We start from the raw sequence: 14,669 nt of genomic DNA, 5'->3' as shown, positions 1-14,669 counted from the left end.
AACACAAGCAGTTGACCTATCCACGATGCGTTTTGACATAATGACATAACGCGCACGGCGCAACCAGCGCACTTTTGTTATTCTGTATAATGCAGCCTCCGTACACAGACGTGTACCGGTAGTGATTGTTGTTTTTCTTCTTATGGAGGACTACTGTATTAACCCCCAATCATGGCTCTAAAGTTACTTACTTGTTTAAAGTTTTTCTGCACTTTTGATAATAAAAAATGTTTACAAGGCTGGGGGCCGAGTTGCTACAGATGCAGCAATGCACTCCCAGCCTAGTGTACTCTACTACTAAAGCATACATTTTAAGGAAAAAATAGGTATATTTCTTAAATGATTTTTTGATATAAAGTATTTAAATTATGCATGTATTTTTACTATGCAGTTTATTAACAGGAAACCTAAAAAAATGCTTTAAAAAGCCTAATTTTGGGGGATTGGAACGCATTATTTATTTTTCCATTTATTGTAATGGGAAACATCCTTTTGGTTTTTGAACAAAACACTTAGCGGCTAAGAAAATGGATGGATGGATGGATTGAAAAGTCTCTGCAGACAAATCCCACTGTGCTCCGTAAATTGCAGTGCATTTCACGTCACTTACAGTGAACTTAATGCTGGCGTTTCCGTAGAAATTAATGTCGACTTTGTGCTAATATACCGTAACATTACTCCTTCTAAATATAATGCCAAGACTTGAAAAATAAAGAAATCCATCTACCACAACTGCAGCCCACCTATGAATCAGGCTCAAAATAACACCAACCAAGTGAAACGCTGGTCAGATAATAGTTTTCACGATGTCAGAGTTTTTTTTTATTTGCAGGTAGGCAGAGATTAGAATTAGTCTTATATGTGAGACAAAAAAACGGGATGACCATCTACTAATTTCCGGCCTACGGAACGCAACGTTTTTCACACGCTTTCAACCCATTGGTTTATGCGGTGATGCGGCTAATTTGTGCATTTTTACTAACGGCCGCAAGGGGGCACCCGAGCGGAAAAGGTAAGAGTGAGACCGGTGGAATATATGTGCCGACGAAGTGACTTTTACCAGACCTGTTAGCGCTGCAGTAGCGTGTTACTGCCGTGTCTCAGTGATTTTTACCGGTATGTTTTTCTTTTAACTGGCCCTGTTAGCGCAGCGCTAGCGTTAGCGTCCGAGGCATCAATAGTACGTGGCAGTGCAATAACTTGAAAAGCAAAATATTAGTCCTACCACTGCATTATTGGTAACAATAAAGTTTAAAATGACATGTACATTGAAAAAACAAAACAAAACAAAACCTTCCAGTGGCATTGAAACACAAAATTAGCAATCCTTAACCATTCAATGGACATCATTGTGTCCAACTCAAGCAATATACAAGACACCTCTTTCAAATGATGACCTGATAGCTGCGTAATTAAAAATCCCCGGCAACTAATTATGTGGAGTGTCATGATCCTGCCGCTTCAGCACGAGCTGTGCGGCTGCGCTGATTGGGAGGCACACACCTGTGCCTCATGCGGCCTGATCATCCCCCGTATATATAGGACCCGGTGACTACTGGTCCTCGGCCAGTTCGTTGAGCTTTATGTCCCGTTCCAACACTCTCGTATTCCTGACTGAACCTGTGTGTACCGACCTCCGTCCGTTCTCTGACCAACCTTGTAAGCCTAACTCCTTGACACTTCTGCCTGCGTTGATTGTTTCCCCGTGTACCGACTACTGCCTGCCCACTCATCCGCTCTCTTCGCCCGACGCCCCAACAACCGCTGCTGCACCGGACTGTCTGCTCGATCCCCGACCTCTGCATACAATAAACGTGTCGTCCGAGTTCCTGCATTTGGGTCCTACCTCTCGTTCCGATGGGACGTGACATGGAGAAATATGATATTATCTTTGTGAGGGTAGAATTTTTTATTCTTCTTTTGTATTATCTAATCAAGTGCCTGGTTCGCATTATCTACACACCCATGCGCTGTATTTTATTCCCAAGAGCCTTCTATGTGGGACATTACAGCCTCAATTGACGGTTGTATTCATATTTACATCCATTTCTTTATGGTGACCTCCCATTTTAATTCAGTGACACGACTGGCATTGTGTCTTGCTTCCTTTCCAGGTAGAGTACAGTAATTGGATGTGATCTTTCTCTGAGGGCCAATTATCTTTAATAAAAGCCACTTACGGTAATTATCACAGACATTTGAGCAGACATCACCGCAGAGTTTTGGAGAATTAACGGCATGTGGTGTGCAAGGGCAGGTCAAGGGAAAACAATGGATTTGTAGATAAGTGACTGTAAAGAAGTTATCTTTGGGTTTATGATCCTCAGGAGCGGGACTGAACTTTGACATCATTGTCAAACTGTTTCGTGATCGAGGCCATGCTTTAAAAGCTAAAGGCCCGTGTAATTCATGAAATGCTTCGGGGTATTAACTGGAGTCAGAGGTCTTAGTGGACTCACTAGTAGCTTCACATTCAAGTGATCGGTTTGTTCTTTTTATCACTTGCCTTTAGGTGAAAAAGTTGTAGTTTTGATGTACTCAGGCAGGAAATATTTACTGACTTCATGCTTCATTTTCAAGAAATGCAGGACAGTTCTAGTTTCACAGTCACAGTCAATCTAAACAGTTTAGGAAAAACCATTTTCTGTTCCAAGTGCACAGAAGCAAGGGCCATTAAGTCATGCTTGGATGAATTTGATGTGGATGATCTTCAGATGAAACAAAAATAGGCTATACCTTTGAGAAAGAAAGAAAGAGAGAAAGAAAGAATCTCCTCATGATTTCAATATTGTATGTACTGTATGTATGTAATATACCGGAACCTTTCTAAAGTGGCTCCAACTACCGGAGACTAATTCCTTGTGTTTTAGACATACTTGGCAAATAAAGATGATTCTGATGACTCAAAGCAGATGAACAGAAAAATTAGTTATTTTGGGAACAACTGGTAGGTATATGAATAGCCAAGTCAATTTCTAGACTTGAACCCAAAAGGGTATGCATTTTAAAGGTCAAGTGTCATCCCTATAAACATTCTAAAATAGATACTGAAATGAAAAATACATATAACATTATTCACCTCAATGTCTACACGAGAAAATAATTATGAGTGGAGAGTACGTCAACGCAAAGTTGCGGAAGTCTCATTCGACATCCAAGTGGTCGCCATATTGGCTGCATTTACTGTCCGTGACGTCACCCCGGACATTCGCCATTGAAAACATGCTGTGGCCCCTACTCAGGGATACGCCCCTTCAGACACGGAAGCTCGAAGAAGAGAACATCTCAGAATCGAATGAAGTTACCGGGGCAATATTATCCTATTGTTTCGAGCCATATTTAGATGATATGCGGATCACGTCTAACTAACTACGGACTGAAGTGAGTAATGCTACAAAACAAGAAGTTGAAGGAAAGAACTATACAAAAATAAGAATACAAAGGTTATGTTGTCACTGGTTCAGAAGTCTGCTGTGGGGAAACGATCTGCAACTGAAAATATAGATTTTTCTAACTTGAGTCTATTTCAAAGCTCATCTCAGAAAATAAGATGTTTTTACTTTGCGAATGATACCATCTTTTAAATTTTGCGTCTGATCCAGATGTAAATACATGGAAATAAAAACTGCCCTGTTGATCTCTTATATTCATGTTTTGATTCTCAAAACCAGATATTTTCAATTCACAACAAAAATAAAGTACTTGGTCTCGTTGGTCTCATACTGTTGGAGGGGAGTGGGTGCAGTGTGGGCCGACTCCATATGTCTTCTGTTTTCTTTTCTTGTAGGTGCAATTACCACGGCGTCCACATACTTTTATACTTACTATGCAAGGAATGTGTAGTATATTGTATGTGAAAGTGGGTGGTTGATCAATAAACAGATAACATTAGCTGATCCGGTGCCTCAGCCTCAGATCACAAGTTTTTATTCAGCTACTGAACCTTTTTCCAAGTGTTAGGTTCGTTTTTATTTTAACACGATTTATATGTGGTTAAGCCCGAGTCTTATTCAGTCCCCATTGATCGGTTCTCTGCCTACACCGGCTGATGTATCATATCATTCTCCAGTCAACAAAAGCTGAACTCCTCCTCCAAAAAAATGATCACTCTGCTCTAATGACCTGGTTTCTTAAAGTTCATCTTTTATAGATTGTACATTTAGTGAGCTATCTTTTGCCGTTTTCAGTTTACCTCTGCACTTTGCTGTTTTTTAATATTGCATTTGGTGAAGAGGCTCTTTTTGGGTCCACACAGAAACGAAAAGCTTGATACTTAATATCAACGCAATAAATAATCCCCACATCAGCTGTTTCAAGTGCCACAAAATTACTTTTCACAGTCACAATTTTCACAAGACATGCAATGGTACCTTAAGTACAGTGGAGAAAATAAGTATAAAATAAGTTCTCCCATTGGGATTTCTCCGGTGTTCAAATACTTATTTGCAGCTGTATCACACAAATAAATCGTTAAAAAAAAGTCATACATTGTGATTTCTGGATTTTTCTTTTTCGATAGATCTCTCTCACAGTGGATATGCACCTACGATGAAAATTTCAGACCCCTCCATGATTTCTAAGTGGGAGAACTTGCACTATAGCAGGGTGTTCAAATACTTATTTTCTTCACTGTTTTATAACTGAAACCTAAATCGTTCTACTGTATTCTGAGAATTTTATATGCTGGGAAACTGGGGGACATTTGACACAATATGTATGTTTTCCCTCCCTTGGGCTCAAGTTCACCACAAACCCGAATCTGAGTTGTCTGTGATTGATTGTCAACAATTATCGTGAGATGTGAAACATGTTTGCTGTGACTTGTTTCCTTCCTGAACTGCTTGTAAAATATACAGGGCTAAAATATTTTATGTTTAATATGTTCAGTATTCGCACACGCAAATCCTTCCTAGTGTAGTCAATACTGAGGTCATCGGAACAACTGGGACTGTTTATGGGACCCTCATCTGGTGAGATACTTATTACACCAGGGATAATTGAGCCATTTTTGTTTTATTGCAGTCATCACGTTGAATGTAATGGGACCCAAGATACATCCTTGGGGCACATCTATGCTACAAATGGTTCAGTAAAACAAGTCATGATTCGAGACATACTACATGGATGAATAACTGGAACGGTTACCTTAGCTACTCACCTTGTGCTTTCACTCTATGTTTCTAGTGATGGTTTATATTTCTAACTTTGTTACTTTTAGCTGTTGGCACGGTAAACATGATGGTGAGCATTTCTGCCTCACAGAGATCGTGGGTTCGTATCTGGGTTCTGACTTTCCTGTGTAGAATTTGCATGCTCTCTCTGTGCTTGCGTGCGTTTTCTCAGGGTTCTCAGGCTTCCTCCCTCATCCCAAGAACATCTATGCTAGGTCAACTGAAAACTCTATATTGTTCTTAGGTGTAAATGTGACTGTGAATTGTTGTTTAAACTTTCCGTGTGATTGGCTGAAGACCACTCTGGGGTGTACCTTGCCTCTCATCTGAAGTCAGTTGGGATACTGGTTGCCCTATTGAGGATAAGTTGCTTTTATGATGAAGAAAATAACACAAGAGTTTGGGATTTATAATTTATACTGTCTGTGAAAAAAATGGCAACACATTTCAAGGTGATGTATTTTTGAGCATTTGGCCGTGAATTCTGTCAATCTAGAAAAACATTCTGATGTGCTGATGAAATAATGAATCAGGGTTACCTGACTAAGTTTTTTAAGAGCGCTAAATCCAGGTGTCCAACTAAACTTAACTTTACAACAAGCAAGAGTTTTGCCGATAGTGAATAATTCTTCCAGAAAGACACTTTAAGCTTTTATTTCCACTCCTATTTGAAGTTTACTGTCAAAGTCATCATAAAACAGAGTATCACACTTTGTATATTAAAAACAGCCTTTTAACTTTTCCTTAGGAAAGTGACAGGTACTGACCTGCTTAAAGGTCAAGTCTCATCCCTATAAACGTTCTAAAATAGATATCGAAGTGAAAAATACATATAATATTATTCACTTCAATGTCTATACGAACAAATAAATGTGAGCAGAAGGTGTGTCATCCATGCGCAAAGTTGCGAAAGTCTCATTCGACATCCAAGTGGTAACCATATTGGCTGCATCTTCTGTCCGTCATGTCACACTGGGACATTCGGCATTCGAGCCACGTGGCGGCGCCACGTCCGCCGATGACGGCTTCGGCCGGGGTGGCACATCGACACATTTAGCACCCCTGACTTACGTATTACACCCCCCCAACTATTATTTTTTTTTAGTAGCTGTATACACACCTACCTGTCATTTAGAACCCACGAAGCTCTCGTCCTTTGCACCCGTGCAATTCATTTTTCCCGACGAACTGGGTCTTTTGGAAAAGTAGGACAAGCAAATCCATCCTCCCGAGCGTTCGAGCAATATCCAGCAATACAACGAGCCGGCATTTTGGCTAACAAGAAGGAACAACGAGCTAACTTTCAGCAGGTAAAACTAGTAGAAACATACGCTTGAGTACGCTACTGCCTCCAACGTCACTTCCTGCTTCTTGTTGAAAACAAATCCCTCAAGAGGATTTTCATGGCGGGAGTTACAAAAGTCATATCACGTTTTGTGGTGAAAAAAAGGATGGGTCCATACCGGCTGCCGTTTTTACATTGATAACATACTAAAAATCATGCATTTCATGACAGTGGACCTTTAATGTTAAGATGCAATGTAAAATTCTATCGAATGGCGAACAAATAACATTGTTGTTATAATGCAAGGAACCATCTCACAAATTAAGTGTTTCATTTCATGGGCTTTCGAACAACATAAATAAAAAATGTTTAACATTTTAATTCAAACGGTGCAGCAAAACGACTGATATTCTTGCAACTTACTGGGGAGTCAGCATTTTCATGTGTTTCTGTGAATGTCGACATTTTAGTGTCCCCGGGTGGGTAAGGCATAAATAAACACTAGAAGGAGCACAATGTGGGGATGGAGCAAAGATTTCCATTCATTCGACCAAAAGCGTTGTGAGATATAAATTTGTTAAAGGAGCGGGTTCAACACGTAAATCTAAGCATCACTGTAATGCATTTCCTGCTCAAGAAACAGTATCATTATGTATTTTTATATTGACGAGGTGCTACATCCGCAGCATTCAGAGAGGGTGATGCAGCACCAACGCCGTCCACATTGGACACGTTCCACTTCCACGCTTTGGCTTTTATAACTGCTGCTATCAGGAATAAGGAAGTGAGATGAGAGCGAGACGCAAATGAAAGCCAGCCGGGCTTATTGAACACGTAAATCACTTCCTGGACGGAGGGTGTGTTATGTCATTGCTAATGGGTCTCAGCCACTGCGGTGTAAATCACGCTACACATGCACAGTAATACTTGGATGAGTGAGGAGTTTTATGGAAGGAAAGGTTGATGGATGCTATTTGCTGGTTTCCATTTACCTGTAGTTTCCCTCGTATCTTGCTTTGGGATCAACTAGAATTGCAAAACGAGCACATTACGGCTAAGTGCATCAACATCAAACGTTCACCTGACCGTGCAGCTTAATGCTTCCTCTAATTGTTTGTTTAATTAAACTGGAGGGAAAGCATTCACGATTTTTTGCCCGGACAAGGTTCGCATTATGCATCTCCGTTCTTGGAGGTTTGGAAGTGAGTGAAGAGTGTCTTTTTATATGCAAATGTAATCAAGGATGATGTGTTATATGACAACGATACAAAAGGGGAATGGGCCTTTGCAAATGTCCAGCTTTCAGATGGATTTTTCTCAAGAATAAAGGCCTGGGTTCCATTTTCCTTCACTTTGGAGGTAAATGAAGTGACAAGATATCCTCTTTCCTTGGATCATTCTACTTTTTGGCTACAACCAAAACCCTCTGGCTAGAATTTTATTCCCTGAGTCAACAGGAATTCTTGGTCCACGGTACTAGCGCCTTGTGTTTTTGTTCAAGTCCTGCTTTCCTGTATGATCTGACTGCACCGTCATCGGTCGACTGCTCATGCGGTCATTGGGTGTTGCAAATGTCGATTCATGAAACAACGTGTGCACGTTAATCATTGTGATCACTGGTGTCTTGTTCAAGGATAGCCTGACTGCAGAAATTGATTTTAAATAAATCACCTGGAAAATGTTTTGTTTGAAGAGGAAGATATTTATTGAACTTTGACCCGCTGTCTGACATGTTTCCCATACTCTCTACTTTCTTAGTTAGCACAACCACTGATCTAAAAAAAAAAAAAAAAGACTGGATGGCTCATTGGCCACCAAAACTGAAGTCACCATCCGCCATCTTGGTACTTCCAAAACAACGCTGCCGACCTGTGCAGTTAATCGCAAATTTCGTGGCTGTGAGAAAAGATTCCACAGGTAAGTTAGAAAGATTTACTTTGACACTGTTAAAGTTTGTTTGTAAAAGTTTTTTTTTTTAATTTTCCAATGAGCTTAATTCACTTGAACAAAGTTTTGTTTACGGTTGTTGTTGTTCACTGTTCATGATTATAGCTTTTATACTATTAATAGGCTGATTGTTTTTCGTGAAAAAGTGATGTAAATATAATATGGATAACCAAGAAAACACATTTCTTGTGAAATTTTTGATGAATTTCATAATACAGAACTCCTCAAAATGAATTTGATTTTCAAATGCGAGGAAACAAGTTTAAATTTTCTGTTTGTTTGTTGATTGAACTGTTAGTTACACGTTTGACGTTTTGTGTGATCGCGATGTGAGTTCAGATGAGTTTTGTTATTTCGGTGAGTTGAGTAATGGCGGACGCCACAAGTTCTCAATTGTGTTACGGGAGTGAGCACAACTGATGCCCGTATGCATTTGCGAATGATACAAAAATACTCCGGTTTAGATTCGGGAAATGTATTATTGTTTTATGGAGAAATACGTTTACTTTGTATTAAGTATTAAGTTTACACACACACACACACACACACAGACAGACATTTACTTAAGGGTTATAGACTGTTTTCGACCATGTGATTACATCCAGGGCACCTGGCCATGTTGGATGGGTTCACTCTACTGATGGGCTGTTCACTCTAATGCTTTTTCAATGCTATGCTAATGCTTTACAGACTGGAGTTACACAAATGTTCGTACGACTGTTAAATGTGACCCATGATGTCTAAAAAGACTGTTGACTGACTAAAAAGTTGTTGCCATTAGATGTTTCAAGAAACCGTTACGACAAGAAGTGTGCTTTGATCGACAACATCGACCCATATGCCTCAGAGAAACACAAATGGAGCACACAACTGTGGGCATCGGTAACCTATTCAGACATTGTCCACTATCTCCTCTTCTCGACAAGCGCTTATACCGTGGACCAACTAAAGAATTGCAAAGGTTTGGAGGCCGACAACCAATTCATCAATGGCTGGGTTCGTCATGCGGCGGTATCGTAAGCAACCCGTGTCTCCACACCGCTAAGGTTCGTCTACCGCACAATGCAATTTAAATACGTACCGCGTGATTATAGTCAGCGTTGTTTAGTTAGTTTATACCAACGAAAGAGGTGTAGATTTTTATTTTCGTTTTTGTTACCGAGAGGGAGAGAGAGAGAGGTTCGACCGGGAAGAGTCCCAAGTGTAGCCCGCACCTTTTTCCCCACTTCCACGGCTACATTTTTAACTCAGTTTACGAAACAGCTAGCTCTCATAGAACAGAAAATACAGATTTTGGAGACATGCATTGGATTCACACATGAGTATTGTGCTTTGCTGCTAGATCACTCTGCTAATACGAGACAGCCACAGTTGTTGCCGTTAGGCTGCCAACTGCTCCGTTTTCTCGCACTGTTTCTTGGTCACAGCTGGCAAAGAAAGACACTTTACAACGCCCGTTTGAGCAACCAATAACATAGCAGTGCGCCCCCATTCATATGCCTTTCTGAAATGATTCCTGCTTAGTTACGTGTGTTTATGAGAATTCACTAAACCAAGATGGCGCCCACGTTCTAAATCGGAAGGTGTGTGACGTCAGTTGAAAACAGTCTCTTGTCAGTCACTTTATTGTATTTTCGTTTTGCAAAAGAATATTTTGGGATGATTTCCGTGTTTTTGAGCCATCTGAACTAAAAGTCTATTGGACTGTTACATTCTTTTGGTGCTATGCTGAATATATCAATATTTTTGATCATGCACAGTTCATGAAATCCTGCGAGCAGAGCAAGACACACCAATTAATGTGTTCGTTACACATCCACAGTGCCTACCGCCTGTGTATCGCTTGTGCCGACTCAGCATCCCCTAGGTCTTAGGCCGGTAAGCTATATTTTACACATTCCATAGTTTCTATTTTCACAAGTGATCAGTTGTGATATTTGATTGGTTGTGATGTCACTTGGTGCGTATTGTGATTATGCACCTTGAAGGGATTATGATCAGGACCAATGGAAGGTTGTGGACGGGGTCATAGAGGAAGAGAAATTATTTTTAAGTTTTAATCATCGTTTATTTAAAAAAAATATTATTTTTTTTTCTATTCTCTATTGTACTAAACTACAGTATATGCTTTGCATGTATGTCCCATCAATATACTTGATTGGAATGTAATGTCAATTTAAACTAACTTATCAATAAACTAACACAAATGTAACATTACACATTACAACAGAGACCATAAATTTGTTGTATAATTAATTACTTTCAAAAGACAGTAGCTCATAAGATACAGAAGAAATTAATTTTCGCATATAACATTGACATAAAGTTCACCAGATGCATTTTTACTCTAACGGCTATTTAGTTTAATAACAACAAGGTTTTGGACTTCATTATTGTTTTGCACTCAAACAATAATGTATATAGGCACAACTACAGTGACGAGCCTCGACAAAAGGCTCGAGAAACCTCCGCTCTTTGATGGAAATGCACTTTTGCAAATTGCCACCCCTGCGTGATTTCAACTTGGCTCGAGCAACATGGTGAGCCTGCATGTGTCCATAGGGCCCCATAATTATCTTGTGGACTCAAAAAGATTATTCGACTTGCCGTCCAGTTTTTGTTTCCCCGGCAGCTGGTAACGCGAGTGACTAAATTGTGATGGGAGCGCAGATTCAGCTTTATTGTTTTATATTACAAAGCAATTATTTTTACTCTCTCAAACATTTGGGATTCAGGGTGTGCTCGGTTTGACAAACATAGACTTTATGCTAATCAGACAAAATTTTTACATACTGATTCGCTTAGGAGCCTATGCATACAAATATGTACATTTAAGCATGGTATCAAGAAGTACTGTAGAATTCTGCAATAACTTTGGTCACAAACTTATTAAATCTTAATTACTGTGGATAGTCATTAATTGAAAGAAGAAAGAAATGTCATTAATTGACCATGAGGAAAAATAATGAATTGATGAAATATGATTGGATCTGAATATAACTCTCCAAATGAATACAATGTGTGCTTTATTTGACTAGCAGACTTTTACAAATAGTCTCAGTTGCTTCAAATCCCAATGGACCTTTCCGATGGCGATCTTAAGCTCCGCCCCCTTAGCCATGTCCCACAAGCTTCCAAAATGGCGACTGAACAGAACATGTTTAAAGTTGATTATTGCATATTCCAGATAATATTGTGTTATGTTTTTTGCCAAATGCGTCAGACTTGTCCAAGAGAGTCTGACAGAGAGGTCTCAAATATTTCATGCAAGGATATGTACACAGAACCAAGATTTGGACGGAGCAGGACGCAATGTCAGAGTTACAGGAAACGTTGGCGATCGATGCAAAAAAAAAAGTTTGACGCCTCACAAACTTCATGTTGAAATCCAACAAGATAAAATAGTGGAATCGTACTGCGCATGTAAAGCAGGGTGAGTACTTTTTACTTGGAAAGATTATGAGTAATTTCATTGTAGTCTTTATAAGTGAGTTAGGTTCAATTTTCTACAAGTGCATTTAAACAATGGTGATTAACTCAGTCAGTACCGTAGTCACCAGTTGAAAAAGTTTGACTGGGCTCGTAATCGAACCCAGTGCTCTGTCCTAAAAGTCTGATGTGATACAAATAGGCAAATGGACATTTCTCATGCATGACATGGTGCATTTACGCATCACTAACCCGACTCTTTGGCATGAAACATGACACACTTCATTCAGCAGGTCAGTGATACAGTAACAAAGTGAAAGTTGTTCTCCTGCAATGTATAAAGCACTGATAATAACTCAGAGAAGATACTTCTCCCTCACTTACCTTCGAACATACAGCCTTGTGTTTGTTGATATTGTTCACATTTAGTTGGACGAGCGCTCTTCCGCAAGCCTTAATCCATCATAGACACTTCGTCAACTGTGTTTTAGGCTTTGGAAAATGAATCAACCGGGCCGCTTGTAACCTTGCAGGATATCTTTCATCAGAATTGCACGTTCACCAAGCGCATCTGAGGACCATTTTCTTCGTAACATTAACTTTTCCAAGCGCACGCTCCTGACAACCAGGATTGCTTGTGGGAAAATGTGGCGTGAGGGGCGTGTCAAGCCAGGGGTTAAGACAATGCGACAATCTGATTGGGCATTATTGTATTAGTGATTGACAGGTCGGAAAGGTCCATTTAGCAACAGTCCAACACAATAAGCCACATTTTTAACAATGAATGAATTAATTACATCTGTTTCCCTTGCTCAGGTTAGGGTTTTATGCCAAACTATCATAATAAAAATATTGTTTTGTTTTCAAACAGCTTATCTTGACCACATTCCAATTTGCAAATGAACCCTTGCGATTGCAGCTTTCACACCTTCAACAGAGTGGTGGTGATGTGGATATTTCCTGTTCATCATTTTCCATTTTGTAATGCAAGTGCTGCATCTTCCTCAAAGTAATGTTTTTATGCACGGCTGCCTCCCTTTTATTTTATATATTCCTTTTTATCTAAATGGGATCTTAAGAGCCCATCATCTTAATCTCACACAGATACGTTGCACATCGATTTCCATTTCTTTCGACTTTGTAATGGGGGAAAAAAAAAATCTATCAGGTCCTCACCATGTGTTTTATTTTTTTCTTTCTTTTTTCTTTTACTATCTGAATATATTCATTCCCTCTCCGTGCAACTCGTCCCTCGTTCACGGCAGCAATGATTCGTACAATAGGTGGTCCTCTGCCATCGGGGAGGAGCTGAATTCTAATTTCTAGAGAGTCCGTAGCTTGGAAATTGCAGCCGTATCGCGCCACCAATCTCACTGGTGCATGCTGACAAGCCCATATCTAACACTCAAACAAAGTAACCCCGCTGAATGGTGCAAAGATGAGGGGGATGCAGATATAGCTTGAGATTGCGCCGAACACAGTTTTATCAAACAAATAGAGGACACCGCTATGTCCTTGTAAAGCTTCAGATGCTGGCATTTTACTGTATGTGCTTCACCTCAATCTCCAGTGACATTGTAATATTTACCGAGTCCCTCTCGGACCATGGATAAGCATCTGCTCGTGAGACGCCCCAACAATTAAATGATCATGTCATGGTGGTTATTTGAGGAAATATATGGGTTTTTTTACTCGGTACTTCGAAGGCAAAGATGGGCTTTTTCAGGGTTTATTTCCAGTTTTGTTTTGTATTCATGCTTCCATAAATCATTTTACCCTTCCAAATGGATTTATCAGTGATCAGTCAAACGCAGGATTGAATTTAAGGCTGCATATGAGAATATGAACCTGCTTGACCCGTGGTCTTTATGAGGCCGTTATTTAATCACTCACAACTTTGCACTTTTTTTTAATTCATGTTACAATTGTACCAGGAATGTTATAATAGTTTTGGATTTTCCATTATAGTTTTTTTTTTAATTTCGTTTGGACTTTTCTATTTCAAATTCATCCATCCATTTTCTGTACTACATATCCTCACTAGGGTCGTAGGCATGCTGAAGCCAAGCATACTATAAATTAAAATACGATTAAAACAATTGTTATATACATTTTTGACTGATAGGCAGACAGAAAGTAAGCATAAATTTACCAGCAGTGTGAAAGTGCATCTAGTCTTTTTTTGTTGTTTTGTTATTGTTATTATGACAAAGCTTTCAAGTTTTCCTGTTTTTTTTTCCAAGTTGTGCTGCGGAAATATCCTGTTGTTGCTCTATTTCCGTTAACTGTGGTGTGAGCGAGACAAATTCCTTGGCTGCATTCCAAGCTGCCGTTCAAGGAATTTGAGTGATTGGAAACTCTCGGCAGTTGTCCGTTTCTCAGAAATTTCCCCTAAAGACGAATAACCAATGTGCAGATTCCGTGAAGGTGCTAGCTCGTCGGCAGGGGTCTCAGCCATTTCCGGTAGCAACCGGGAGCAGCAAAAACACCTTGGACACAAAAAGTCAACCGTTACAGCAAAGCTCGTTTTTGATCTGGATATTTGTCAATATGATGGAGCTCCACAATGATGTCACATCTAGGCGATACACAATAAGTGAACTACAGTTCTGAAAGACTGTTCCACCCTTCTTTCTTTATCCATTGTGTATATGCAACATGCAGTCACTCACATTTGAAAAATGTATGATTGTGGTCCTTCATGCCCGCAGATATAAAGTTGTGGGTGTGTGCCCCCCCCCCTTTAAGAGGGGAGGCGGGGGCGGTGTCAGGTAAACTTGGAACTAGAAGCAGGCTGAGCAGCAGCTCATTGTTAGAGACCACGTGCTTCCGTGTTA

This window comes from Syngnathoides biaculeatus, chromosome 3 (genome assembly GCF_019802595.1).
Source record: "Syngnathoides biaculeatus isolate LvHL_M chromosome 3, ASM1980259v1, whole genome shotgun sequence".
NCBI lineage: Eukaryota > Metazoa > Chordata > Actinopteri > Syngnathiformes > Syngnathidae > Syngnathoides > Syngnathoides biaculeatus.
Note: the sequence above shows the minus strand (reverse complement) of the source record.